Here is a 27,878-nt window from a genome sequence, read left to right on the forward strand (position 1 = left end):
CACTGCGGTTTGGGGGATTCTTCCTGCTGAGCCTGTCACATACAGCAGGGCAGCACACTGACATGGCCTGGACCTCCTTGTCACAAGCATGTTCGTCTCATTTTGGGACTGATGAGCGCCTCATTAGGAGGACCGCAGTGGGAACGGTGTCCCCAGCCGCTTCATGGCTGTCTGAACACTTTGCTTGGTGGTAATTTGGACAAATGTATGCAGGGGCAGATGAGTACATGTAAAGAAAGACATACTTGGCCATTACACACAGGTTTCACTTTTTCTGTGTCTCTCTGTGAGTAGGGTCTGTATGGCTGCAAGCTGGTGGGTGCAATTAGTTTCACACTCAGTTAGGCAACAGCTCTAATGGGGATTGACATGTTCCTGTGAATCCACTCCACGCAGCTGCAACTGTTGATGTTTACATTCTAGACATGTATGATATTAAGAGGAGAAGATGGTGACAGATGACTATGAAAAATTGTTATTAGGTGATTTATGTGTTGCTCACAGGCAGACTCAGACCTGAGCTGCCTGAGTAATTAGATACAAAGCTGTGGCGTTGATTTGCTCTTCCCTTTTATCTCCTGCCTCAGTGACTTCTTTCGGGTTCCAACTGAAGGGATCATTTCATTAACTGATAAGTCTGACTGATAGGGACAAAATCATTATAAATGTTTGGATAACTCATTAATTATTGGAACAATTTTTTAAACAAAAATGATCCTGTGCTTCCTGTCTCTGCAGTGTAAAGATATTTGGCTTTGTATAATCATAAAGTGGATTTTGAAGGGTTTTCGGACAAAACAAGACATAAATTGTGAACAAGTACTTCACTTTCTTAAATACTGAAATCAACTGGCAAATTTTAGGCTTCTAAGAAGTGATGGACATTTTTCACGTTTAGTGACAATGTAAAGATTGATTCACCAGAAATTGTGGGCAGATGAATTGATGATTAATTGGGTCCCAGAGGAGTTGTATAAACCAGACAATAAAAAATTAGAACTGAGGACATAATCAGCTTGTTCATGAAGAGTGAAAAAAGTGACTAGTAGCAAAAAGACACTGTCCGCAGTGGTGTAAAGTTGTAGTTTTTGGGCAGTAGGTTGAGTGGACAGATGGCAGATGAGTAGCAGTGTGGGTTTGCTGTGGACGAATCATTGCACCAGAGCCTAACACTGAGACAGTCAGCAAGACCAATTACTCAAGGTTTCCCAGGGAATACTGTTATCGCCCACGTCAGGTTATTACACCCCTGATTGTGAACAAAGCATTTAGCGATGCTCCTTTTGCTCTGAACTGCTAAGGGTCCACAGGAATGGATTCCCCCTTTTGAGCTGGGAGATTTGAATATGAAATGCAATATTGTGGGTTTATTGTGGGTCCCCAGTAGACTGAATGACAGGTTAACTAGCACCTTACACCATACATCTGACTCCCAGTCAACCTTGAATTTAGCAACCTTAAATGAGCAATGATGAGATTTGACATGTGTGCTCAGAGTAAATTTCCTGTATTCTCGGAAGATACTTTGCTCTCTTTCCCCCCACTAGAAGAAGCGAAGGGAGGGGAAATGTAAGTGGGACTGTTTTGAGGCTTTCAGTATTGTGGAGGGGGAGGAGGGGTGGATCATGTACCTCAGTTGACGCTGTGAAGGGGCAGGGGGAACAAAGGGGGTCTGTTTTCTCTGTCTGTACTTGTGGGGTGGCAGTTCTAGCCTCTTTCTTGCAGTGTAGGGGGGGGTGATGCAGGGTTATGCCCAGAGAGGTTCACAATAGAAACTCTGGTGTTGGAGCCGCTGTTTGAACACATATTTGTCCCTGCTGAAGAGGACTCTCCAGTCCTTGCTCCACTAAAAGCGGGCCTGTCGAGGCTCTGGCCGGCTCGATGGGCAGCAGATGCTGGAGAGGTAGTCGGTGGACCAGTGGCAGCACATGACATAGACCAGTGCTTCCTTCTACTGTTCTGAAAACAACAGGAGGTGGGCATTGCTCCACCAGCAGGGTGCATGCTTGCCAAACTCACAGACAATTCTCGATGAGTATGTACTTGAACGCTTTCTAGTCTGGTCTGAAGCATTCATCTTCCTCCTATTTGCATAGAGCTTAAGAAATTCTCGGCCGCACATCCCACACTCTGTTGGCACAGCAATGCAGCCCACTTGTGCTGTCTAATAGCTTTGCAAATATATCACCCCAGCTTATATTCTCCTTATAACAGAGATGGAGATTTAAAATAAGGATCCTTGCCAAGAATTCCTCCACAAGCCTCCTCAGTGTGCTGTTGAATGTTACATCCCATAAACTTGTATTAGTGGGGGTCTGCAGAGATAAACAGAATGAAGGCGTAGATTATCTCTGGTGCCCCAGCACATGATGCAACAGGGACTGAATCAACAGGAAAGAAGGAGACACTTAGCTGTCAGCTCATGAATAAAGTTGACATGGAGACACAAAGTGGCTTTGCCATGGTTCAGGAGGCTCGCTGACCTCGAGATCTTATTTAGGCCAGGCCCTCTAATGCCCTTACCCTCTGCTCCACCCTCTACGCCCTCCCACAACCTGGTTGAGGGTAAGACACCATGTTAGTAGCTCAGCAGCCACCAGTGAAGGGCCCTTAATCCAAGTGGGATGACAGCTTGGCTCTGGATGCTGTTTCTGTGGCGCTGAGACCAATGGGCTTTTATTTCCCTCTTTTTCATCCCTTAAACCCCCCAAACACAGCCACAGGAATCCTGGGAAAAAAATTCTCCTGGGGGAGACAAAGGATTGGGATGGTAAACAAATTCAAGTGTAGATCTGGGATTTCTCTGTTCAGGAGAAGATAAATGTGCATGTCCTATGAGATATCAAAAGCACAAAACAGATTTTAGCTGCTTTAGAAAAACAAAACAAAAAAACTCATTGTCTCTCTCTCTATATATATATATATGGTTGAGGGTATATATATATATATATATATGTGTGTGTCCAGGCGCCGCATGTTGTGTAAAAAACATAATCTAAAATCGGATAATCTTTGTCCGGGTTTCAAAATGATTAAGGAAGATTGAGGTCAGAAAACCATTCGAATCATAAAATTTGGTACAACTGTCAAAACAAATCTCTTTTTCTTCCTTTACACCAATCAGAGGAGCCATTTAGGTCACAGGTGTCAAGAGGCTAAAATGGGAAATGTATTGATAATCAGCCTTTGTATCATCTGACCACAATTTAAATCCCAAATTGTTTTTTCTTTTTTTTTGCCCCAGCTCCAGAAATGAAGGGGTTTGCTGCTTTCTTGTTTTATCTTAGAAAAAAAATCATTTGGTTTTGTGGGCTCATAGTAAGTGGAAAGATAACCAATCATTCTCAGTGCTGGACATTTTCCTCTCATTCCTCCCTAGAAATAATAATTACTTGTAGCTGTAGATATCTTGAACAAGGTCATATATTGTTGATCTGATGCAATACAGCTCACCAGACAGCTTTGCATATTATTCAGGATTCCCTTTCCATCAAGAACATCATTTTCAAATCACTAGGAGAAGAATATTATCTGTAAATTTGATGTATTAGTAAAACATCTGGCCAGCTGGCCAGTTGACTGTGTACTGTGCCTGAGAAATGTAAGATCAAATGCGAGCAGTGAAATAGCAGTCAGCATAATCTCCTTATGGTCAGTTTTACTGGTTTGTCAGTGCTGGGTATCTTTAGGAACTGGAGGATATGGAGTTATGACTAAGATAATTCCTTGCTGTGGACTAGGGGGTCCCAGCTCTGAGGAGGCAGGATGGACAAATTGCAATTTCATTTATCAGAATTTCCTCTGAGGCTGGCTGGCCTGATAACCCAGTCAAACGTTTAGGATGGCTAAGAGCTGTCTGGGCTATCACTGGGCTTTTTCAGCACCACGGTTGTCTCTAAGTCCATGTAGAAATATCAATGAGTCTCCGTTAGGCTGCCATAGTGAAAGGTCGCTAGTGTTAACGAAGTCTCTCAGAGAGAAAACGACAGTAATAATCTTTTGGTTCGGACATGTACATTAATAGAAAAAGTCTTTTCCATGAGCTCCTTTTGTGGCATATTTGCACCATTGTATATTTGGATATTAAAGATGAATGGCATTCCTTATATTTGCTCTAGTTGGTATTGTCCTGGCAGATGTTGGAAGCAGACCTAATGCATGGGTCTTCAAGGTTGGCTGGTTTTGGGCCTCTCGGGGCTCAAGGCACAATGACTCTCTCTCTCCATGAGTGGAGCACTAGTGGACATGTTACTCAAAGGGGCTTGTTTGTGACAGGGAGCACGCCTCCACAGGTCCTGTGAGGGAAACATAGGACACTTTCACTCATTGGTCATTTGTGATGTGTCACTGAGGTGGAATTCATACAGCTCTTGGTTTTGAAGTCAGTATCTTGATTGTGGTTGACATTTCCACGTCTGTGAACAGCCCTGTTCAGAGTCATGGGGCGCTTTTTAAATGCTCACAACTGCTTTCAGGAAATGTGTGGAACAAGTGTGTGGAAGTATTAAATGTACCCAGAAGCTGCCATACCCGCTTCCGACTTATTTCCATTTACTGAGTTATCTGAGCTAAACTTTCATGCACATCTGAGGCTTTTAGATTATTGTAAAAAAGAAATCTCTTATTTTAGCAAACAAACCCTAATCTCCTCTGATTGAATGATAATGCTTAAAATTGTGATTTCATTTCCACAGCCAGTCTCTGCTTTTGTGATGTTCACAGCACTTACAGAATTATTAAAACCTGTTTTTATAATCTCAGTTAGTTGCCATGTGTTTGAAATGAAGGAGCAGTCGCTGCCCTGAGAGCAGATTTACCACTGTGTTTTCCTTTTCTCTGTCTTAGTCTGTGGCTCTCTTCTCCTCTGATTATTTCCTTTTCCTTATGACACTCTCCCTGTAATCACTCTCAGAGTATGTTTAATATCTTATATTTGTTAACCTACTATGCACTATGGACCTGATCTGGGTGGGTGCCTATTTTTAGATCTATCTCTAAATATGAGTTAAGCCCTTCTAAAATTCTCCATAATTATGAACTATGATTATTAAAAATGAAGAAATAGCTAGTAAAGGCTTACTGTGTGAGTTGGCTGCAAAGAAAAATATAATTGTAAACAAAAAGTTGCTGTGGCATCATGCACTGTTTTTCAGCTCTGATTTTTATTAACACAACTGCCAGTCCTTTGTAAGCGTAGTTGTTAATGTTTCATATTGATGCTAATAAATGGACTATATGTATTTTTTGCCGTTAACAAAATATTTATAGTCAGTAATCTGGCTATGCTAACCTGTGATTTAGAGAGTTTCCATTCAAATGTTTTTCAACATTTTTGGGGAAAAATGTGTAATTTAAATAATATAAAAATATTTTTCATAAATGTTTTATATGAATATTAATATTTCACAGATGGTAGTGCTAATTCTTCAGTTAGGTGCCACTGAACCATTGCAGAGGAAGAGATTTGCAACAAAATGTAAAAATTTAACTTGTGTGCCACTCAAACTGTGAAAGATAATGTAGAAAGTATTTCTTTTAAGGAACAACTCTTTATCACTTCACATAGCCCTGGTGTTTTTCTTTGCTGCTACGTTCATTGTTTTTATTTACTTTCTAAGTTGATTTTGCTTGTTGCAGCTTCGAATGAGTGAAGTTTTCAACCTTCGAAGGGTAAAATTTGTGAGTGTCCCTTAGTGTCAATTCAGCCCTGTTGACCACAACCCATTATCTACATAGTCCAAATTGTGATTGAAGTAGTCAATTACCTAGTCAGTTAGGTTATTATAATTTTGAGAGCGTACATGTTATACTGTCTGACCCAGGGGTGAAGCCTCAGGCAAACTAGTATGATTCAGTGTATATTTGCTTATTTATATAAGCAGTTAAGGATTTGCCCATTTCCAGCACTGATTTTAAATGTATGCTATAGTGGGTAATCAGACTGAAGTAAAGGGGAAGCTACATGGAGGTCGGGCTGATTGGATTTTTCACAGTCACCAGCAATGAAAAATGTTTAATTAAGCCTTGGGCGTCGCAAGTCAATCTCTCCAGGATTACCCTGGCCCTGCACCCAAAACCCAACCCTGGGAGAGAGCGATAACTAGACTCTCATAATCTGAACTCGAGGGGGGAAGGGGGTTGATGATGAAACCCCTGCAAACTGGATCTTATGTCACCACTGTTTGGCGGTATGGCGCTCAGGTCATCCTGGAAGTGGTTAAACACATCAAGTATATTGAGTTAATCTCAGACGTTGCATTTTGAGGTTTGCCAAAGTGGAGTCTGTGTGATTGCTCCACACCATAGCAAGGAATCGATCGAATATAGCCGCATTATTGTCAGTGTGTTTTGAGGAGATAATGCTAGAAAAAGTGATTTCATGCAGAGTTTCATCCGTATCAGTCACAACCCCCCGTGTTTTGAAGTCAAATTAGATGTGTGTGTGTGTGTGTGTGTGTATGTGTGGAAACGACAGATTAGAACAAAAAACAAGTTTTGGAAGTCCCCCCTCCCCCCCTTTTCAAATTTGCCTTTTCAGCCAAAATAAAACCCAGCAAAGTATCTTCCCTTTTGTACCAACTTTAGGGTGTGGGTTGGATGTGTGCTCTGAATTTTGGGGTTTGCTTTTCACTCACTCTTTTGTTTAAGTGGAATTACATGTTTACTGTGGTCATTGCTTTTTAGCAGTTCTTGAAAGAGTTTGTTTGTAAGCTGAATATCTCACAACAGGAGATCATTATTGGTTAGACGTTTGCCCTTAGGAGGGGGGTAGAGATGGAGTGAGAGGTAAGGAAAGTGAGGGTCAGGAAGAGGTGAGAGACGGGGAAGAGCCATTGACCAGGACATGCGCTCCCTTTCTCCAGGATGTAAGCGAGTCTGAAACATGGCTCCCCTCTTTTGATCCTGGAAACAATGCACCTGCTGGAGGCCTGGGGACATGTCCTCTCCCCATGTGTCCTTTCCAGTTTCTTCATACTGCTGACCAGTGCCTATTTGGTTAAAGCCTCTCGTATTCAATTATCTACCAACCAACTTAACATCTTTCTTGGACAACGGCAACTTTAAGAAGTTTAAAAAAGACGCAGGAGTTTATTATGCCTTCTTGCCTTCTCAGGGGCTTCACTTGTTTGTAAGTTATGCTTTCTAGTCCTAGAACTGAAAATGCTCTTTTGGCCTCAAAACAAACGCCCCTGAATTTTTATTTTGTCTGTCTGTTTATCTAAGATGAGATTCAGCTGAATTGGGACTTTTTGGATATGAACTTGGAGGGGAAGCAGTGCTGGTAGCAGAGACAGAGTCTGTGCTTTATTGCCCTGTTGAGTGAATTCTTTACAGTTTTACTGTACAGATTTTTTTACTGATTTAAGAAATGAAAACAAAAGACTGATCAAAACCTGCTGCTGATCTCATGCACTGGTATGATGATAACTACAATGCCTGGTGAAGCCATCCTTTTTTACTCTTCTCACTCATGCTGTGTGGTGCTGAGGCATAATGGAGTAGGTGACCACAGAGAAACCACAGACAGCTTGTCATAGAGCTTCAATTTGATTGGCATACTACTTCTTTTTTCACATCAGACATGGTGAAATGGTATAAAAGTGGCTCCTTTACATAACACTGGACAATGGTATGCCGACCCTTCTTCACTCACCGCTGGGCCTCCATGAACTGGAGCAACCTCAACGTATCTGTGTTTTGTAATGCTAAAATTAGCAGAATCCGAGGCATGTGCTTGATATGGTAATAGGGCAGGGAAACTGTTCAAGTGTTAATTCTGTGTTTTTCTATGAAAATGTGCCAGAACCAGCTTGTTGAATGAAAAAAAAAAAAAAAAGAAAAAAGATCAGTTTTTGTTTGGAATTGATTAGAGAAATATGAGAGGATGAGATTGAACCATGTAATTTTATATTGATATGTATTGTGATATTGTATAAATGAACTGAGGCAAAGTTATGCTTTCATGTCTATTCTTGACCTTGGAAATATCAGCACTACACTGAGCTTGAAGTCCAGTCAGAGAGACTCTTTTGTTTAAAATGACCAGGCCACCAAATGTCCGTTCTCATTTCCTTCGGTAGATTAAATGGCTTACTTGCATCATCATATGATAATGTCCAGTGGCCAAATACACCTAGCAACATGTAAAGAGGAACTACAATAGCATGAACAGTGGTGCAAAATATCAGGTTGTAAATGGCGGAACTGGAGCATATTGATTATTTGGAAACTGTTTTGATGATTGGTTGTTTCATTTTGCTGGCAGAATATTTCCTGGTTCCAGTAAATATTTATTTATTGTATTTTAATTTTTTCAGTTTTACATGATCATAATCACAGACCACGTTTTGGTCTGATGATTATAGAACACGATGCAGTTCAATATAGATAGTATTCCGCGGACACAGTGTTGCACTGCAATATCCCCCTGAGCTAATGGAAAAGCCTTTATTTCCTTTGCTCTCAAGGTATCTCTGAATTTAACAGAGGATTTTAAATGAGACAGCTGCTCATGGATCAGTCATTCTAAGCTTTAAACATGGATCACTCTGATTGCCCTAACTGTTCTGACCATAAAAATGGCAGTGCATTCATTAAATATAAAACAAGATAACATCTTATTAATCCCCATGGACTAATTTAGATAGCTTGCCACTGTCCTATTTTTTTCTCTTTGCTTACTTCACCTAATCTCCTTCTTCGAACTAAGCTTTCTTACTCTCAAGAAGGGCATTGTGCTGGATGATTGAGGATACTCTTGGTGGATGTGGCTTAAATGAACACATCTGTGACACTATGACATTTTCCCCGATAGTATCACACAATAGCAGCTCTTATCTGAGCCGAGTGCTGGTGCGCTGCTCTAAATGTTTAATGGAAAGCTAAGGGATGAGGGGCATCTTCTGTCTCTGTCTGCGTAGTGTCTCATTTCCACCTGGCTGAGCTCCAGTGCTCACTGCAGCACTCTGACCCACAACACTGCTGCATTGAGACTAGATACAAGGGCTCATTGGAGGCTCCACTGAAGTTGTGCGGTATATTGACAAGTTTGGGTAGTCTGGTCTTCTGTTCTCTAGCTTGGTCAGACTATAAAGATCCTCAGTCACTTATGTTTCTTCAGTGTTATAGCCGTGTGCAGGTTGTTGGACCATCACCCACCAGTCTGTGTCACGGTCAAAGCCTCAGTATTTCGGTGAAGCCCTGGCTGTCCTTCAATGGCTCTTTCACTGCCACTTGGTTACAATGCGTTTTTTCCATGCCATAAAGCAGATGCTGTATTATGGTGGCACAATGCTGGAGCCATCTGAAACTGTTTTACATGTGAAAGGCACACCGGGATCAGGATGCCTACCACTGTGTGGGGCTTTTTGACTTGCCACTCTATAATGAGTACACACCGCAAGCAAATGAAGCAGGCAGCTTTAACTGGCATTGTGATCAGTGCATAGAGAGAGGAAACGCAATATAAAGTGCTGATCCAGGCCATTCTTCCGAGGCTGGGACTGTTTTATATTTACTAGAATACAGAGATTACTGTCGCTTGTCAGCAGCTACACCCACATCAGATGAGGAGGCAGAAAGCTTGCAGTTAGAATATTTGTTCATTTTAAAGAAGATGATACTCAAAATGTCTAAACCAAATTGTATGAAAAATGTTTTTGTGTATTTTTCTTGCTGGTGGTCTGTGACCTCTGATAAAGCTGTAGCAGGTGTCTTCTTGGCGCAGATCACTTCAGATCCCTTTCTCTTAAAGTCAACAAATCAAGACCAGAAAAGAGAACTGAAAACAGCTTGATTGTAGAGGCTTAAGCAAGGATCAGAAAACCCCCACAGTTAAATCATTATCTTCCTTTGTGTGACTTGTACCTGTCTTGTCTTGGTGCTTGTTGTCGTTGAGTTGAAGGGCTTCAGCTTGTTCATAGTTGTGTGCCCTGAGGACTTGGAGAACATTGTGTTGCCCCCTCTGTGTGGAAAAAAAACAACAACAACAAAAAAAAAAAACAGTCTGACTAGTAGCCCAACAGCGAGGAACCTTCGTTACTACTTTAGCACTCAAGTAGAGAGGGACCTTGAAAGACAGACCAGAAGGTTACCTGGCCAGGCGGGCTAGTTGGTACATCTCACTCCGGAGACTTAACTTCAGTCTCTTGACGGACTTGTTGGAGACAGACAGCACTCAGACCCCCTCCTGAAACTTAGGTGTCCTTGGCCCCCAGCACCACTCAGAGGGCTTATCCCCTCTGACAAGAACTCTCCGAAGTCTTCAACTGGTCATCAGTCCTGTGAAGAACACATATCTATCATGTCAAGAGCCTGACTAAATAGCAGCAGCACTGCACATAAAAGCCCAGACAGGGACACATTTAAGTACATTAACTCAACTCTAATCTCATTTCCAGGAGAGGGATGTCATGTGGGAAAGAAAGAAGTAACGGTGGGCGTATAAAACAATTGTATAACAGGATTTCTGTACCTGAGCAGTGGGCTGTTAACACTATGGCTGTGTGAATCTATAGCTGAGGAAACTGCTGCTTCTTTGAAAGGTTTCTTTCAGTAAACGTGAGGTATGTACCATATTGTTCAGCCAAGCTGGTCTACTCTGTGGCCCTTTTGTTGTTGTCGTATCTCAAAAATAAACTGACGGTTTGCTATTAGAGTTTGAACGCACATTCGTGGACCCCAGAGGATGAACCTTCCTTACTTTGATGCTAATACGATATTTTGCATATAAACAGCTTCTCAGTGCTGCTGCCATGGCTACAGACTCTTGTGTTGCACAGCATGTAGGGCAACACTTAAAATGCTCCTATTTAGACATAACGTGTGATGTTTTTGTTGCAATTACAACTTCTCCTGTGGCCCCCTATAAGTGGATGCTGATGATGATTGACAATACATGAAATTGTAGTTTCACTATCTAGTAGACTAGCTTGGCTAAAACTTTGCTACACATGTTGTATTCACTGAGTGAAACGTTTCACAGAAGCAGCAGTTTTCCTGCCTACATTTAACCCAGCAGAAATTACGTTATACAGTTAAATAGTTGTATTATACTCTCATTGTTGTCCATAGCAGACCCGACAGACACGCTACATAAAAAAAAAAATGCGCATAATTCCTTATATCTACGCAACTGAAAACATACAGAGCAGTCCTGTACATTTCTTCACAAGAATTTTAGAAATAAACCGAGACCATTTGAGAATTAAGCTTTCTGTTGCAGCATGCTATTCTGTATGATACAAAGTGTCTCTCTGAAGTGTTTCTTGCATGCCAGTGTGCTATTTTCCTGCCCAGCTTTCCTATAAATCTGGTATACATCTGCTGTTGGTGAGATGAGGAAAACTTTAACACACATTGTCAATATGTCCATCTTGCCATAAATCCCCTCCAGCCAATTCTTGCATTCAAAAATAACGATCTGTTAATCCAAAAAAATTATAAATAAAATTAAAAATATTCCATCACTTTTCTTAATATGCCTCTCTCTATGCTGTTATCAAAGTTATTCCAGCAGTGAGCATCTGTCCCATTTTGTTGTATCATCTCCCTGAAGAGTACAAGGTGTCTTGTCACAATTTCGGCAATGTTAGTTTTGCTTATCAAGAGTGTGTCAGGGGGAACACAGAGCACAAAGACTAACACACATATCGGAGAAGATGTGTGAAATTCCTGCAGGTTGTGAATAACTAAGCATGTAGCAGAGATACCAGTGAAAGCCTAATGCTAGGAAAAGTCAGGCCTGTAAATGACAACGTTTGTCTCCAGCAAATCAAGTCAAGGCTTTTTTTTTTTTTTTTCCTCTGCAGCTTCTTCTCCTTCTCAGAAACAGCTTCTCTGACATGGAGCATTCAGTGCACAGCTTGTCTGTCAGCTTCGCGTTGTCACTAATTTATTCATTTAAGCCGTGGCAGCCACATTCAAAGACAATGGCGCACAAGCTCTGCGTTGAATTAACCTCAATAATTATGCAGATTCAGGGAAAGAAAAGGCCAATTGTCACACACTCCTGAAAATTCCTGCCCCCTCCTGCGCTCGACATCCAAGAGAATAAATTACTAGACCCTCGAAAATATTCCACTATACCTCCTCTGATCATCTCAGAAAAACAGAACAGTACATCATTTCTGTAGGAATTATCCTCCAAGGTCAACCGTTCTTGTTTATGTTTGCATTACCAAATATTTTCACATAGTCCTCAGTCTAATGGTGGCTTGTATCCACTGTGAGTGCATTACCAAATGCCAACAGAGAAGGGGATCCATTTTCTCAAAGCATTTCAAAGGAATGCACTTTAAGCATTTCCAATAAAGTGCTGGTTGAAAGTGCTAATGGGTGGCTTGATCAATACATGAGCTTTTCCACTGTAAATAACAAAGATGCTTGAACACATTTATAGGTTTATAGGCATTCTAAGTATTCACTTTAATCCATGGACCATTTGAGCTGCAATTAGATTTTTATGGGTCTTGTAGTTTGGGCTTCTGTCATATCATCTGATGTTACATTGTGACCCATCTAATATCAAACATAAAAAAATATGTTATTCAAATATAACGCATACAAAAAAAACATGTAAATACAGTATTACAATTTTCTCTAGATTTTCTGAAAGATAGTTTTTTTTTTTGTTTTTTTTGTTTTTTTGGTTGATATTTCCAAGAAGGGCTTATTCAGTTTTGTACAAGAGCTAAAAAAAAAACAAACCAAACAAACAATAAATACAAAATAAGCAAAATAATCCTCCCACCAAACCTACAGTTACAATGTGACCATGTCTTCTGCCTTCTTTGACAGCTATAATTTAGCAGCACACATTTTCCATTGAACCTCACATGCTTTCTATTCCTTATAGTCACAGCCAGGTTTGTTGCATATTTGCCTGATATATAATTAAAATAATGAGCAACCCTGATATTCAAAGATAGCAAATCATTACCGACTTAAAATGCAGGTTACATTTTCAGGGATGGCATCTGAAAACCTCCATATAGTCACACAGTCGTGGAAGGTATTCAGCAGGAATGGTTATTTGGATTTTTTTTTTTTTCCCCCAGCTGACTCTTGTTATCCGTTTACAGGTGGAATTGTATTATACTTGTCTACAGAATAAATGAGTGTCTGTACACAAACACAAACACAAATGAATCCTCCCGCACCAACTGCACTGTACATGACCAGCATAATAGATTCTTCACTGTAGGAAGAATAAATACCAACCAGAAAGCAGACTTTCTAATGTATGAACAGATTAACAAATAGAAAACACATTGAATCCTCAAGTGCTGGGAGCACTGGAACGAAAACCTGCTCCTCTCCCTCACTTTGGATGCTTAATGAGCAGAAACTGCCAACAGGTTAACAACATAACACAGTTGGAGTGGCATTTTTCAGACCTCAGAATGAAAGAACCAGGCCAAGTTTCCCCCACTCCTCAGCACAGTGGACACTTTGTCTTCTGCTTTTTTTATTCAGAAAGAGCACCATGTTGACACAGTGTGGGACTCATCTGTTACCGGAGACACCCAAGGCTGAAAGAAGCTGCTTTGATGGATGTCTCAGGATATCTCAGGATGCTTTCAATTTTAGTATTAAAAATTAACAGTACTTTGTTATGAGCAACACTCGCGCTGACTTCACTTTGGTAAACCAACAGGCTAAAACAACAAGAACAGACGCCAATTGGCATAAGCTGCTAAAATGCAGGGCAGGGCAGGAGATGAAAGTATGGCTCCAGCAGGGTGGCTGGTACTCAGCCTGTCTTAGATAAGGTCTATAATGATGCATTTGAGAAAACAGGAAGCTCATGGATGCTGTCTTAATAACTCAGGTAATGTGTGCGATAATAATGTTTGCCCTCTAATCAGTCATCCCTTCCTTCTCTCTGCATCACTGTGTGTTCTTGCAGTTTGCAACTACATCCTCCTCTAAACTCTGCCGCTTCCTCAAAGACGACATGTGTTGAGTGTGTGTGTGTGTGTGTTTTTGGGGGATGTATGGGGGGATGAATTATTGATGCAGTGTAAATCCAATGCGGCTCATGGCAGGTGTGCCGTGTGTGTGTGTGTGTGTGTGTGTGTGATGATGGAAAGGGGGACAGAGCAGTGCTGTAATTAAAAGGCTGCACTGTCTGCAGTGTTGCCCACACAGAGCCGGCTACAGGCTATAGGCTCAGTGTACACATGACCACTACGTCCACTGACACATCACAGATGACTCAGTATCTCTCCTCCTCACTCTCCCCACCCATCGTCTTCCTTCAGCCTCAGTTGAGCAATATGAATTGTCTTTCCTTCTTTCTCCCTCCTTCTCTCTTTCAATATGTGAGTCTGCTTTCTGTCTCTCACTCTCACACTCTCAAACTTCACAATGTGCCACGCTAGACCTGCAGCAGTCTGTTATTGTGCAAGATGCAGGCAAGCTGCTCGGAGCCGACCAGTGATATCATCCCATTGTCCCTGTGCTGTCACCTGCACCGAAGAGCATGGAGTCTGGGACGAGAACGGAGGAAAAAGAGAGGTGGAAAGAGAAAGGAAGAGGAAAAAAAGGCAGATGGTGGATAGAATGAGTAGAATGTGGTCTCCCTCCACTGGGTCAGTGAGGCACTCAATGGTTATTTACTTTCGTACACACACACACTTTAAATTCTCAAATAGCGGCCTAGAAATAGCCCAGTGCTAAAATGACAATTTTTCTCTCAGCGTTTCCACTTTACACGCAAATTCAACAAATGACACAACACGACATGGTGGTGATCAAGCTTTAGAAGTACAGGTAATTACATTCTGGTCAAGCTGTTTTTCTGTTTTCCAGCCTTTTTTTTTCCAAGCTCCATCTCAAATACAGTGCACAGTAAACACTCCCAGGGGACCAGTGTTTCAGTGATGTGAACAGACGCACTAGCTCATACTTGCACTTTTAAAAGCACGAAAACTTTCAGATTCATATTGCAGGCAGGAACACGCCCTTCTACCGTTCCGCAAAAACACACACAAATAGATGTACTGGCAGCTATACGCACACACAAAACCAGATAACGAGCAAATGCCCTGACATCTTGCTGTCTTTTCCACTGCTGCTCATTTGCACCTGCCTTTGGCATCTCTCTTCCTTTTCTTTACCATATTTCACATCTCTCTGTCTCTCTCCCTCTGCATTTCTACCTCATCACCTGTAGCAACCTTACATGTGTGAGCCTGTATACGGGTGTGTGTGTGTGTGTGTGTGCACATCAGTCTGTTGTAGACATTCTGATTAAACCCCTCAGCGCTCGCTCCTTCACCAGCGGCTCAACACACCTCAACACAATACTCCCACCTGGCCTGCAGTCTCTGCTTCATTTCACCAGTATCAAACTTATTTGCTTTCATGGGAATATCTGGATTGAGCCACCGCTTAGAGACAGCTTTTTAAATATTTTTCTTGCCGCAGACTCATTCAGAGCCATATGGATTTTGCATCAGGGGACAAGCAGCAGGTGAAAGAAGAAAAGCACTACCTGATATACATTTACTGTTATGCACATGCTTTAAGGTGTTTCTCCTAGCTTTTGCTTTGCCGTCTGTTAAATCTTGTAAGCTGTGCATTTGAGGTGACGCTTTTATTTAGCTTGTGGAAAGGACCATCTATTATTTCCTCCTCTGCACATTTAGTAAGCAGCAGGTTGGTGTACAGATGCAGGCTCTGTATTGTTGATTTTATATTCAGATACATTAAATATAAGCATGCACATCACACTGCAGGACAGCAGACCCTTTTTTTCCTTTATGACCTGTTGGAGCTCATACTTTGGTGTTTGACTTAGAGGCAAAAATATTTCACCAGCTGTTTTTTTTTTACCGTGGATACATTTTGTGTCGACATTTATTGTCCCCATAGAATAAATCCTGACGACTTTGGATATTCTTTGACTTTAACTTGAACACAACATTTGCAGCACATTCTTGTATTGATTGACTTTTCATCTATTTCTTCGTAAAAACCTGCAAAATTCATGAACGCCATCTGAGTTTTATGTTTAATGCAAATAGGTTGTTACTGTAATACGCTTGAGATCGTTAGCATCATACCTACTAAACCTCCACATACCGGCATTAAAACCTGAGCATGTTAGCTCCTTTAGACTTGTTTTTCTCTGAATACAGGCCATTGCTGCTGTGTTACTTCTGTTGTGCTGTGTTGGTGTTAGCGTGGATGCGACACATGAATGTGACTCTTTTGAGGTTGAGGTTGTGTTAAGTAGACAGGTGGTGTGAGAGCTGGACACAGCGTGGGTGAGGATGAAGAAGAGCAGAAGAAGGAAAAATCTCATTCCCCTCCTGCTGCCACAAACATGCTCTCCAAAGATGGCTTCTGGAGCCGCTGGGCTCCCTCGGCTGTTGTTGTGGTTGGCTAATGAAACTAATGAAAAGTAATGAAATGTAAATTGAGAATGACAGCCAAGTCCTTTTTTTTTCCTCTGTTCTGGTGCCGCTCGTAGTGTTTCTGCGAGCGTCAAATAAAACTGCTCACCATGCATCCAGCCGTGGACAACATGTAATGCATCAGTGGGGCAGGTTGTTTGTGCTTATGGCTGCTGTGTTGCCCACAGTAATGAACAGGCTGGGTGACGGGCCCCGTTGCAGCATCGACCGCGTACACAGACACACAGATGGACGCATGGATGGAAATTGGTCCTGGTGGGGAAGCAAAGAAGGTGCACACATGCCTACACCTTCTGTGGACACATATGGGAGCAGGGATCAGCACACGTACATACTGAGAGAGGAGACAGGCGTTTGTCCATGAATATCTATGTGTACGTGCGTGTGGCAGTGTGTGTTTATTGATGTCTGTCGATGCTCACTGGACTGAGGATGATCTTCTTATTTGTGGCAGTGTGGTGCATATATAGAAGAGAAGACTTGCTCAGTGGGCCTCTCTCTCCTTGCTGCAGAATGACTTGGATCCTTTCCACCTCCCGTCATGTCCTCAGCTGGTGCTCTCTGCAGTTGAAGACAAACCCCTACGTACGCTGTATCAGACGAGGCTGTAGAGTTTCCTCTCCTGCTTCATTACCACATGAATGGTTGCCATGTTTCCATATACTGTATGTGCCTTTTGTTGGCAAGTCACTCACTGTCCCGGGATCGTACATGGTGGCCTTACAATAGCCAAAGGAGGGGTTCCTGGTTCAGATGGTTTGTTACAACTGCATTTCTGTGGTTGTCTGATTACACATTGAGTTAAGACCCGAGTTAAAGGAACATAAAATTGCTACAATAAAATCACACAGTCAAATGATCAAACAAATTTTTTGCCCAAGCCAGTAGTTTCAATTGCAGCTCCCTCACAGTGGAAATATCATTAGCAATTCCATATTGCACAGAAAGGCTGTGTAAGGCAAGAAAGGGCAAAGAGGTGCCGCAAACAAAAATAATGTGGATAGTGGATAATACATTATTTGACTTGACTTGTCTTGAAGTGTGTTTCCTTTTTAGTCTTCTGAGGCATGAAGTATTTGATGTCCATCGGATGGGATTGCAGAAAAGCCATGGTTCATTATAGCTATGTTTTTTGAAGCTCTGTCTCCACCACCTATGTTAATACACTGCACCCACCAAAGTAACTACCGAGATCTGGGAGCACTGCAGCGTCGCTTCAAACTGTCCTTCAGACCTTCTTAGAAGTGGCAAAGAAGCAGCAGGTCAGATGAACTTCTTTGGAAGAGAAAACAAAAGGGAACAGTAAAACTATTTGTTGCCAACAGATGGCGTTCCTGGTTGCGCTCTACTGTACTTGCTACAGTCTGGTTCATTCACAGCTTGCCTCTGCAGAAGGAAGATTATGATTAGTGACATGTTTAGTTGTCGCTGCTGTTTGATGGTCTACTTTCCAAGATTTCATCTATAAATCCAATGAGGGAACTGATAGGCCTCCGCTCAGGTTTATGAAGAAAAACCTGTGACGATACTGAGTTGGGTAACGTACACAGAAAGGCCTGATATAGGAAAGAGAAATCATCCAAAATATTATTTAAGTAACTTTTGGAGGATTGTGGGCCTCTATTAGGACAGCCATAGATGTTAGAGAGAGAGAAGAGTTAGAGACAGAGAGGGGGGGATGACATCCAGCAAAGGGCCACAGGTCAGACATGAACTCAGGCTGCTGCAATCAGGACAAATGCTGGGTTAGCCATTGAGGAAATATATATGAATATATTGTAAATATATACATTATATTGAGTAGATGATTTATTAAAAGTGATTGCTCTCATACATAAAATCAAGAATTGATGTCTTGAAACCTAAAACTGGTTTCATCATCTCACTGCTTGTTTCATGTCCTGTAAGGCGTCATCGCTTCGATGATGCTCCAGTCCAACACTGAAGGTTTTGACTCAGCCTTTGCAGTGTTGATGACAGGACAAATAGCCAAAGCTACAAAAGTGAGAGCCAAATTGATTCAAAACAGGTCCTCTGATAATGTGCATCACAGAAAAGGAACTAATGCTTTGCACGGTTATGGGAAAGAAAGAAAGAGGCTGCTGTTGCTGCTCTGGCTTCTGTTAAGCTGAACTGTTGTGTGCTTCGATCTGTGTCAGTGAAGGTCTTTGAGTTAAAAAGAAATACGATGCGCAACACTACAGGTCCTTAACCTTGGGGATGGTCTGCTGCCTGTGTGTGGTAAATCTCTTCTATTGTACACCTCCTTTGTTTTTTTGTTTTTTTTACTGCGCTCTCTCTGCCTCTCTCTCTCTCCCTCTGTCCTTTTCTTTTTCTCTCCATCATCCTCTCTGTTGTCTGTGAGCATGTTAACACTCAGCCCTGTCAGTGAGCCTCATGGCACCATGGAAACCAGTCACACCATTCTCTATCGGTGTGTCTTTGTGGATGTGTGTGATGGCCTGTGTTTGTGTGCTGATGGGCGGGCTTGGGATGTTGTTTAGTTTCAAAAAGCTGAGTAGAGGTCATGGCCATCGGCTTCAGGGCTCATGCTGTAATTCATGTAAATTCCCATAAGACCCCGGCGTCTTTGTTTTCCCCATTGTCCCCGGATGCCGCCGTCGTCAGTGCAGCTTAACGCAAAATTAATGTTTCACTTTCTTCGGTGTGAAACATCTTGTCGCTTCTTGTCTCTCAACCAGATAACTGAGATTATAATGGTGATGTTGCCACCTCCAGCTCCTCTCTGTTAATGTGCTGTGATGAGTTCAGCCAGAGTTAGTGAGGACATGGATGAGGACAAATCAATGAGACTGCCAGAGGACAGCGCTGTTCCCTCTTATCAAGGCATTGTCTTGATTTATTACTTGAATTACTGATGTGACGTGACCTCTGAAACAATTTTGTTTAGAGAAATCAAGCAAACAGGCGTTGAAAATTACTTTCAGGAATGTGTTTGCAGCAAACTTGCGCGGACTAAATCATCCATACTTGTCCTTTCATTCTGTCTCTGACAGCATTGAAGTATTTCACAAGTGTCCCCCCACCCTGCCTTGATAGCCTTGTGAACCCAGCCCCTTATTCTCTTCCCGAGCCAATCATATTTCACTCCCATTCACATTTTTGAATAGGAAACTCGAAAGGAGCCCTCGCCATGAACACCCACACACACACACACACACACACACACACACACACACACACACACAAACACACGTACACACACATGCAGACTTTGTGCACTTCTAGTTAGGAGGGCTTGGTCTAGACCACAGCGGGAACTTTGCTCTGCTAAAAGTTGCCATTGAAATATGCAGTTGCTATTGAAATATTGTTCTTCTGTTGGTGTCGTGACAAAGACCAGGGAGGGCGCCGCTCCTATCTCAGTGTGAGTCTGAAGGAGCAATGGGCCGGCGGGGATCGCCCAGTGTCTTTGCTCAACAGAGTCAGTGTGCAGAAATAATGTCCATTAAACTTGGTCAATCACGCCCCTCACTCACTGAATTATGTCCCTTTCACTCATTTCATACCATAATCCATACACCTCACTGCCATCAGTCATCTCTGAAGCATTTCTGCCAAGATGAATGCTGTGATTTGTGGTTCATTTTTTTAAATTAATGGCTTCTGATGTGGTGACGTTAGATGCTGAGAAAGCTTAAAGTGTTGATGTATGTTTAAAAATTGTCATTTGTGATACAAGTTAGAATTTCAGCAGAGAGGTTTCAGCTCTCCTGACCACCAGTGCAGCTTTGATTGTTTCATCGCAGTACGTGGGTGGACATTATATAGTCGCAGTACCGTGGCACAATGAGCATGTTGTGAAGCCATTGACATGCCTGCATGGTGCAGACTGAAGTCATATGCCTTTGTGAGATTATTAAGTAGTTATTCTTCAGACTGCAAGAGGCATGACGCTAATGCTAACAAAAGAAGCAGAGGTGCCATAAAAGCAAAGGAAAAATCATGATGATTAAAGTCCTGTATTCGAAATTCAACTTCTCTTTTCTTCTCTTTTTTTTTTTTCACTGAACTGAAGTTTCATCAGTGAAACTGATGTACTAGCACAAAAGGTAAAAGAACTGGTTTCCTTCGACTTATATGTGAAGACTGATGACATTATTATATTGTGGGTCTGCCAGCAGCATTTCATTATTCTTGCTTCTGTAGTTGGAGGAAGTTTTAACCACTCTAGCACAGATACTGTTCGTCTCTGTGGTTTCCAACCATAAGCTTGGGCCTGTCTGAAGGCCACAAGACTTTTCTTTCTATGTGAAGCCCTGGAAAAGCAGGACAAATGTGTCCTCAGTGCATGGCACTGGGCCCAATATAGATACTGTCGCAAGAAGTCAACAGGCAACACAAATGGGTAATTACTGTCTTACGCTTTTAAAAAAAAAAGTTGTTTGTTTTAAATTTCAATCTTATGCTTTTGTTTGTAAAAATGCTGATGTGAAAGTATAATTATAAAGTAACATGAAATTGAATCAAAAAACTCAAAACTGTCCAGTTAAAGAGTTTGTGTACTTAGTTACATTCCACCACTCTGACTGAGAAGGACAAAGGTGTTAGATAGTGTTTTGGTTTTACTTTATAAGGCAGTCTAAAGCATTGTTAAGTTTGCTGAACAGTGCTCTTTGATACAGATTATATTACATCTTCTGTGCTTTTGTAGTGAGAGGGGCATTATATAGGGCCGAGCACAAAGAATAGTGACTCTTTCAAACCATTGTTGTCCTGCAACCATAGCTAACAGACACCAAAGGACCTTTTTCTTGTCTATTCTTTTAAAATGGGTTGCAATAATACCGCTGAAGAGTCGGCAATAAATGCGCTTCCCCTCACCGAGTCAACTAGATTGGATTGCATGGGGACATCTGTTGAGTGTAGGTGAGCACTTTCACTGGCTCCTCACTGTATGGGAAAGGAAGTCCCGAGTAAGTGCCTTGAGGCTTTTTCCTATTCTCTGCCTTGCTGTGCTGCCTCTGCTGTACCTCCACCCTCTTTTGAACATCCACAAAACTGGATTGACTTGAAGACAATCAGTGCAGCTGAGAGTTATTGAAGTGTACAGTGGGCATCTTTTGATTTTACCCCCAATTGTGTGAAATTTGCTTTTATGCTCTGCCAGATTCGTATGTTGCACTTAGTCTCCTACTCATCCTGTTCAAAGTTGCATCTGATTCAAAACAAATAATTTCTTGAATATTTAATACTCCTGTACTAACGTGTCTTTAAAAAGAAAACAAAAAACAAAACCCACCCAGTAACTGTGGATTCTGGTCGCTGTTCATGTGATACCAGGAAATGTTTAACCCCTATTGAAAAGAGACAAAAGGTTGTTTTAATCCCACTGTGAGAGGGGAGGGAGGGTCAGGGGAGGGATGTGGGAGGAGGGGCTGTGGCTGTGTTGGCGGTGCGGTGGGCGGGTGGGGGTGGGGGGGTGATTTTGTGATGGAATTGGCTCCTCTCTCTTTACTGTCATTCAGTCACAGCAGACACATCGACGAACACACTGCTGCTGGGATTAACACAACTGCACTTTACTCTGTAGCAACGGACATTGAGGGGACTTTTTGTTACTGGCATGTACAAATTAACAGGTGATGTATGCTCAATTTTTTGTTAATTGGGATCTGTTAATTGTTAATTGGAAGTCTATAATCACCTGCTGTTTAGAAAGTTAAGTCTCTGATGCTCTTGAATATCTGCAGGTTAAGTCCAGGGGGTTCCTTTAAGCCTGCTAAACTCATGAGACCTGGATAATTTTATGCAATTTCATCAATGAGTTGGATGAAAAATAAAAAATAAAAAATGCTAAATACTTAATGCTGCTATGTGAGAATTTGCCACTCTTCCGCCTTTTGTGTCATTGTAAGTGAAATATTTTTGGGTTATTTACTTTTGGTCAGGCAGAACAAGTTATTTGTTAGACTATGACTCATGTTCATGTAACAGTCGATCAGAAGAAGAGTCAGCAACTATATTATAAAATAAATGCAATTTAAAATATCGTTTGGTGTAGACTCTGGAATTGTTATTAATATTTGTAACCATTTTGTGACAACATTCAAATGATTTTACAAAGAATATAATTTTCATTTGAACCTCAGAATTTGTGCTAAATATTGAACCAACTTTATTTTGACAGACTTGATGTGCGAACGTCAGGCTATTTCTTGCGCTGTGGTGAAAAGAGTCTGCTGAAGCTTCCTCTGACAGCCAGCTATGTTTATAACATTTTCATGGATGCTTAGCGCTTTTCCAATATTTGCAACATCAAAGATCAACATATCATTTCTATTCTGCTGAACCTCAGCGTGTCTTCAGTTTAGCAGAACATGTCTATGTCTATGAGCCATGTCTCCTTATGTATATTCATCGTAGGAGGAAATTGAAGGGAAAGTGTTTCTTCCATCTTTGGTGGTAATGATGCTTCATCAAAAGAGTGGCATTGTCTACAGCCATTCTCTTCCCTCTCAATAGCCAACAGTCTAAAATTAAACCCACAGGCTGAGCCTGTGGGTTTAATTGGTCTGTATGAGGACACACGCACACACAGGTGTCCACACACATAACACAGCCTGGTGGAGAAAACTAACAGACTGCCGCACATAGTTTGCACATAGCTCTAGCTCACAGACAGAGCATGAATTCATGTCTGATTCAGCATAGATAGATAGATAGATAGATAGATAGATACTTTATTTATCCCAGACTGGGAAATTGCAATTAATTCCAGCATATCCACACTGTGTGATACTGTATTATATTTCTTATACTATATTTCTCATATCATCTTTATATTGATACTCAGCATATTAACTTAACAGCTAACATTTTGCTTCTTGCATCTTCATTAGTTTTTGTACTTTTCTGGCATTTGAGGGAAACATAAAAGCTGTAAATATCTCCACAACTTCGCACATTGTGTCATTTACACATGTGAACTTGAAGGAACAGCCATTTTGAGCCCAGTATTTGTTAAGATTATTAATTTAAGTTGAATATGGGCTCTCTTTTAGCTCTGTTTGAGTCTCCACCAACTCCGGGTAGGAATAGCCGCCTTTGAAGCTATCTGCATCTAAGTGTTTGCTGTTTGGGGACTGGAAGGAAGTGCACAATTGATCTATAAGTGCTTTTCCACATGATACTAATGGTACATATATTCAGTGAACCAAAACAGTGATATTAACCTAAAGTCAAACAAAAGAAGAAAATTACTGTATGAGCTAATGGCTGTAGAGTAAGGTGATGATTATCTGTCATTGATCATCACATTTCACAGTCATTTAATCCACTGTTAACCTAAAAGACGCATTAGAGGAGCTTTAAGTTTCTGCATGATTATGACTTTAGTTAGATTTTTATTTTGTTTTATTCCCTTTTCCTTTCCCTTTTGTTCTTAGTCTTATTGTTTTGTTTGTTGCAAAGTGTTGCTTTGTTGGCTGCATCCATGAAATTGTTGGGTTTTTTTTTTTTTTTTTTTTTTTTGGGGTAGTCCTACTCACTGCTGGCATCCTATGTCCGTATATTTTCAGTCTCGGGGCCTCGGTTCCTTCGATTATCACCATGACAGCTGAGCTGGACTGATATCAGCCTGACTCTTTGGTGTCTAAGGGCAAAAGGGCAAAAGCTCAGTGTCATGAGGGGCAGGACCTGTTTGATGGGATCAACCTTCAGTAACTCAAACAGGATGTGGAAAGGTCATTGTGTTGTATTTTATTCATACATCCCAGCTGCTAACAGCAGTTTCATTTAGATTTAGTGCATGGGGGGAAGAAATTAGGAGCTATAAGGTGGAACTGTAAGAGCTGAACAAGATGACAATTGTAATGGTGCACTCAGGAATGTTGTCAGCAATAATATAATGTGATACTGTATTACATTGGTTTTTAAAATGTGGGTCAGAATCCTTTTGAAATTCAAGGATGTGGGAAGATCAGATTTTCTGGTGTAACATTGTGTAACAAGTAATGTGCTATTGACTACACAGGTTTTGAAGGCTTTCCAGATCTTTGGATTGCACAACAGCCTGAAGTAAGGGCTACAGATTTAGCAAAAGAAAATGAAAACAACTCTAAAATGAGTGAATCTTAGGTGACAGGACTCTCACGGCCTTGAAAGGAAACGTCTATATATATATATAAAAAAAACCCAAGCCATTAGCGATTGTGTAAAACTGAATTGATTCGAAACCTGTACTGCAGAATTGTATCTGTGTTGTGACAACGGTGTTCTCAAGTAACAGAATGGAAACAGTGTGCAATGGGGTTTGCACACTATTATTTACAGCAGCAGACTGCAGTCGATAAGCCTTTACTACAAGTAAATTGGTTTGGCTTCTTCAATCATTTTGCCCATCAGTGTTGGTTGGTGTGTCTCTGTTCATTGTGACTGTGTTTGAGGAGAAGTGAGAGGCTTCAGCGTTACACAAAGGACAGGAGAAAAGAAGAGGGAGAAAGGTGGACAGCAGAATTAATTTAAAGGAGAAGAGAAGAAAAAAAAAAACAGAACATCCGACTCTTCTGTGATCAAAGAGAAGTCATCACATGAAACATTGTTTTACTCAGTTCTCATAAGATGTGGGAGGTAAAACAAAAAATAAAGATTATTTGGAAATACTGAACAGTCAGCCACATCTGTAGAATGTCTCCTATGACTGTCTTCACAGGGACTCCTCACCCTAAGCTGAAAACCTCTGAGATGAAAGTGTGTGGAGGAGATTAGAAAAGAGGACTGAGTAAGAAGAAAACTAAGAAATTAAGAAAACAAAGACATGGTTTAAGTTTAAAGCAGTAGACAGTAGAAGGTGGAGGAAGAGGAGGGGGGAGGGAGAGGGGAGGATGTGATTTGAGAGGAGGAGATTAAAGAACAGGGTCTGATAGAGCACAACTTGGTGGCTATCCAACACATTTTCTTGATCAGGGCAAAGAGTTGCCAACAGTCATTGTATAAAAAAAAAAAAAAGTATATTTTAAAACAGAAAGCAAAAGTATACATTTTTTTAATTGAATGAGCACAGCTGCTGTTTAGAGTTAACAACTTCAAACAAAGAACAAAATATAAATGCAAAAGAATTTAATTTTATATGCCACAGTTCAATATCATAGCCCACGCCTGCAGTGGCTTTTCATCATACGGATGAAGAACATGAGGGAGTGTAAGGTGGTCAAATAGTGGGTGAGAGAAGACAAAGACAGAATAGATTAGCACAGGGCACCTTTTCTGGCCCATGATGCCACTTTGAAACTGTCACTGTGAATTTGTCTTTATGTCCTCATAGAGGATTTTAGAGATGAGGAAATAAAAGAAAATCTCCTCATCTCTCCAGGGGAGGTGGGGGCAGTAAAGGTGAGAATGAAGAAAATAAGTAAGAATCTGAGACTTTTCCACTCCCCCATTGGAAGTTCTCACGTGAGCGATGACATGAATGACAAAGAAGCTGCATATATTCAAATTATGTCAAGGCAAACAAATTTATATGATTCTTATGAATGTGCCATAACACTCTGAATAGTCTCACTCTTAAAGGTCATGAACCACGTCTGGAAAAAATTCTGAGATAGATGAAATGGAGGAAGAGATGAGGAGAAAAGGGGATTGGTCATGGTGAGTTAGAAAGCAGGAGGTAACAGGAAGAGTGTCGAGAGAGGCAGAAAATGAAAACTCTATTAAGACAATAGACAAGAAGAGACAAGGTGAGAGCAGAGGATAGGAGTTTGTATTGGAGAAGGAGGACAGAGGAGGCGAGGGTAAGAGAGGGAGAGATAAAGGAGATAAGAAGATACGAGAGGAGAGACATGGCAGGAGATGTGGCTCTTCACCAGCTTTCAGCCACAGGCTTTAGTGTCTATCAGTTTGGATTACACACTCCAACTTCTGAAAATCCTTGTCCACGCTCTGGTTTACACGGCCCGGGTGTTTGCTCTTTTTTCACCGCCAAAATGTATCACAGTTGGAATATTTGTAACTATATTTCCAAATAGTCAGCATGCTCATGGATCATTATGCCTAAAGGAAAAAAAAAAACCCAGAAACAAGCCATTTTCTGAGAAGAATGTGGGAGCATCTCAGTGTGGAACCTGTGTGGAGGAGTTCTCCAGTGTAAAAAGGATTTTAGCAGCTTATCGTAAAACCAAACAGAAGAGTTTGTGGCTCATTGTGTGATGAATAAAAACATGCAATGCTTTACAAAACTTTCAAAACTTCCAAAACGTATTACAAAACACTGGATATTCCCTGTCATGGTTTTAACGTCCTAATTGTTTCCACAAAAGGGAGAGGAAAGACATCTGAATGAGTAATAGTAAAATGTAATATTCTTTTTCATTTTTGTTTAACTAGACTGAAGAAAACCACAGAGGAAGAGGGACAAGGCAACTAGTCAGGGAGGAGGAGGAGAAGAGTTTCTCTGGTAAGTTGGAAAGATTTCTGTCGCTATCCATTTTTTCCCCCTCATCAAATCATTTCCACCAGCAACATCATTTTCTCAAATGATATGAACTTCCGGGCCTTTTAGAACCAAACATGTCCCGAAAGGCCTTTCCCTTCCGGTAGGATGTGAACACACACAAATGTCCGTCTGTTTGCCATGCCTGGCAAGTGTCTCCAGTCAGAATATCTTCATCTATGACACTGCCAGAGTGTGAATGTATTAATCTGAACACTCTCTGTCGACCTCCTAAGTCCCTAAACAACTATCCAACCTTTTCACTGCTGCGACTCTTTTCTCTGTCGGTCTCCGTTGTGATGTCTCTGCTTTTGTTCTTTCTGTGAGGCAAAGGTCGCCACTTGCTTGACTGGCACTTGTCCCACTGGCAAAGTGTGTTTTTGTGTTGCCATCCATTTTGGCAGTGAGGTTTGGCAGGGAATAAAAACAAAACGCTGTACTCCGGTGTCCAACTGTCTGTTTGATGCATATGGTTGTCAAGGTAACACACCCTCTTCTCGCTGTGACAGTGGGCGTCAATACTCAAAAATCACAGAATAACACTTAGCGCCTAAATTGTGACTCTCTTATTGACACGTAATGTGTCGTAATGGAGCCCGCAGAGATAGAAAAGTTTCCAAATGGCAGTTGAACAATTACAAGCTGAATGTCTCAATGAAGCTCGAGGCCTCTGTGGCCATTGGAGACCAGAGAATTGACTCACAGCTCACACAGGGTTTTTCAAACCGACCCTCTGTAACCTTTGGCTCATCCTCTCATTCTGTGGTCTTCAAAGTGCGTCTGTGATTCAGCGGGGAGTTGATCTAATGCTCTGTGAGTGGAGGTGACACGGTGTGATGTGTGTCCACCGCCCAGTGGAGTGTGAAGAAAGGATCCCACGTCGGCTTTACTGCGTGCCAGGCCAGACAGAGGAGGCTGCTCTCACAGCAGAGAGGCGAGTTAAGAGACTCTGATGGCTCTGAGCTCATCTACCTCTGCTGTTGGTGCTATGCTTGTTTTAT

General features: G+C 41.4%; 1 protein-coding gene across 7 annotated transcripts in view; it reads left to right on the forward strand.

Annotated features, from left to right (window-relative positions):
• Window positions 1-27,878, forward strand: part of nrcamb (neuronal cell adhesion molecule b) — a 68,746-nt gene that overhangs the window by 2,757 nt on the left and 38,111 nt on the right. For all 7 annotated transcript variants that reach the window (XM_029522219.1, XM_029522215.1, XM_029522220.1 and 4 more), the window contains exon 2: window positions 26,772-26,841. The gene's annotated coding sequence lies outside the window, so the exon portion shown is untranslated. The remainder of the gene's footprint in view (window positions 1-26,771; window positions 26,842-27,878) is intronic.

The sequence above is a fragment of the Echeneis naucrates genome, chromosome 16 (assembly GCF_900963305.1).
Source record: "Echeneis naucrates chromosome 16, fEcheNa1.1, whole genome shotgun sequence".
Lineage (NCBI taxonomy): Eukaryota > Metazoa > Chordata > Actinopteri > Carangiformes > Echeneidae > Echeneis > Echeneis naucrates.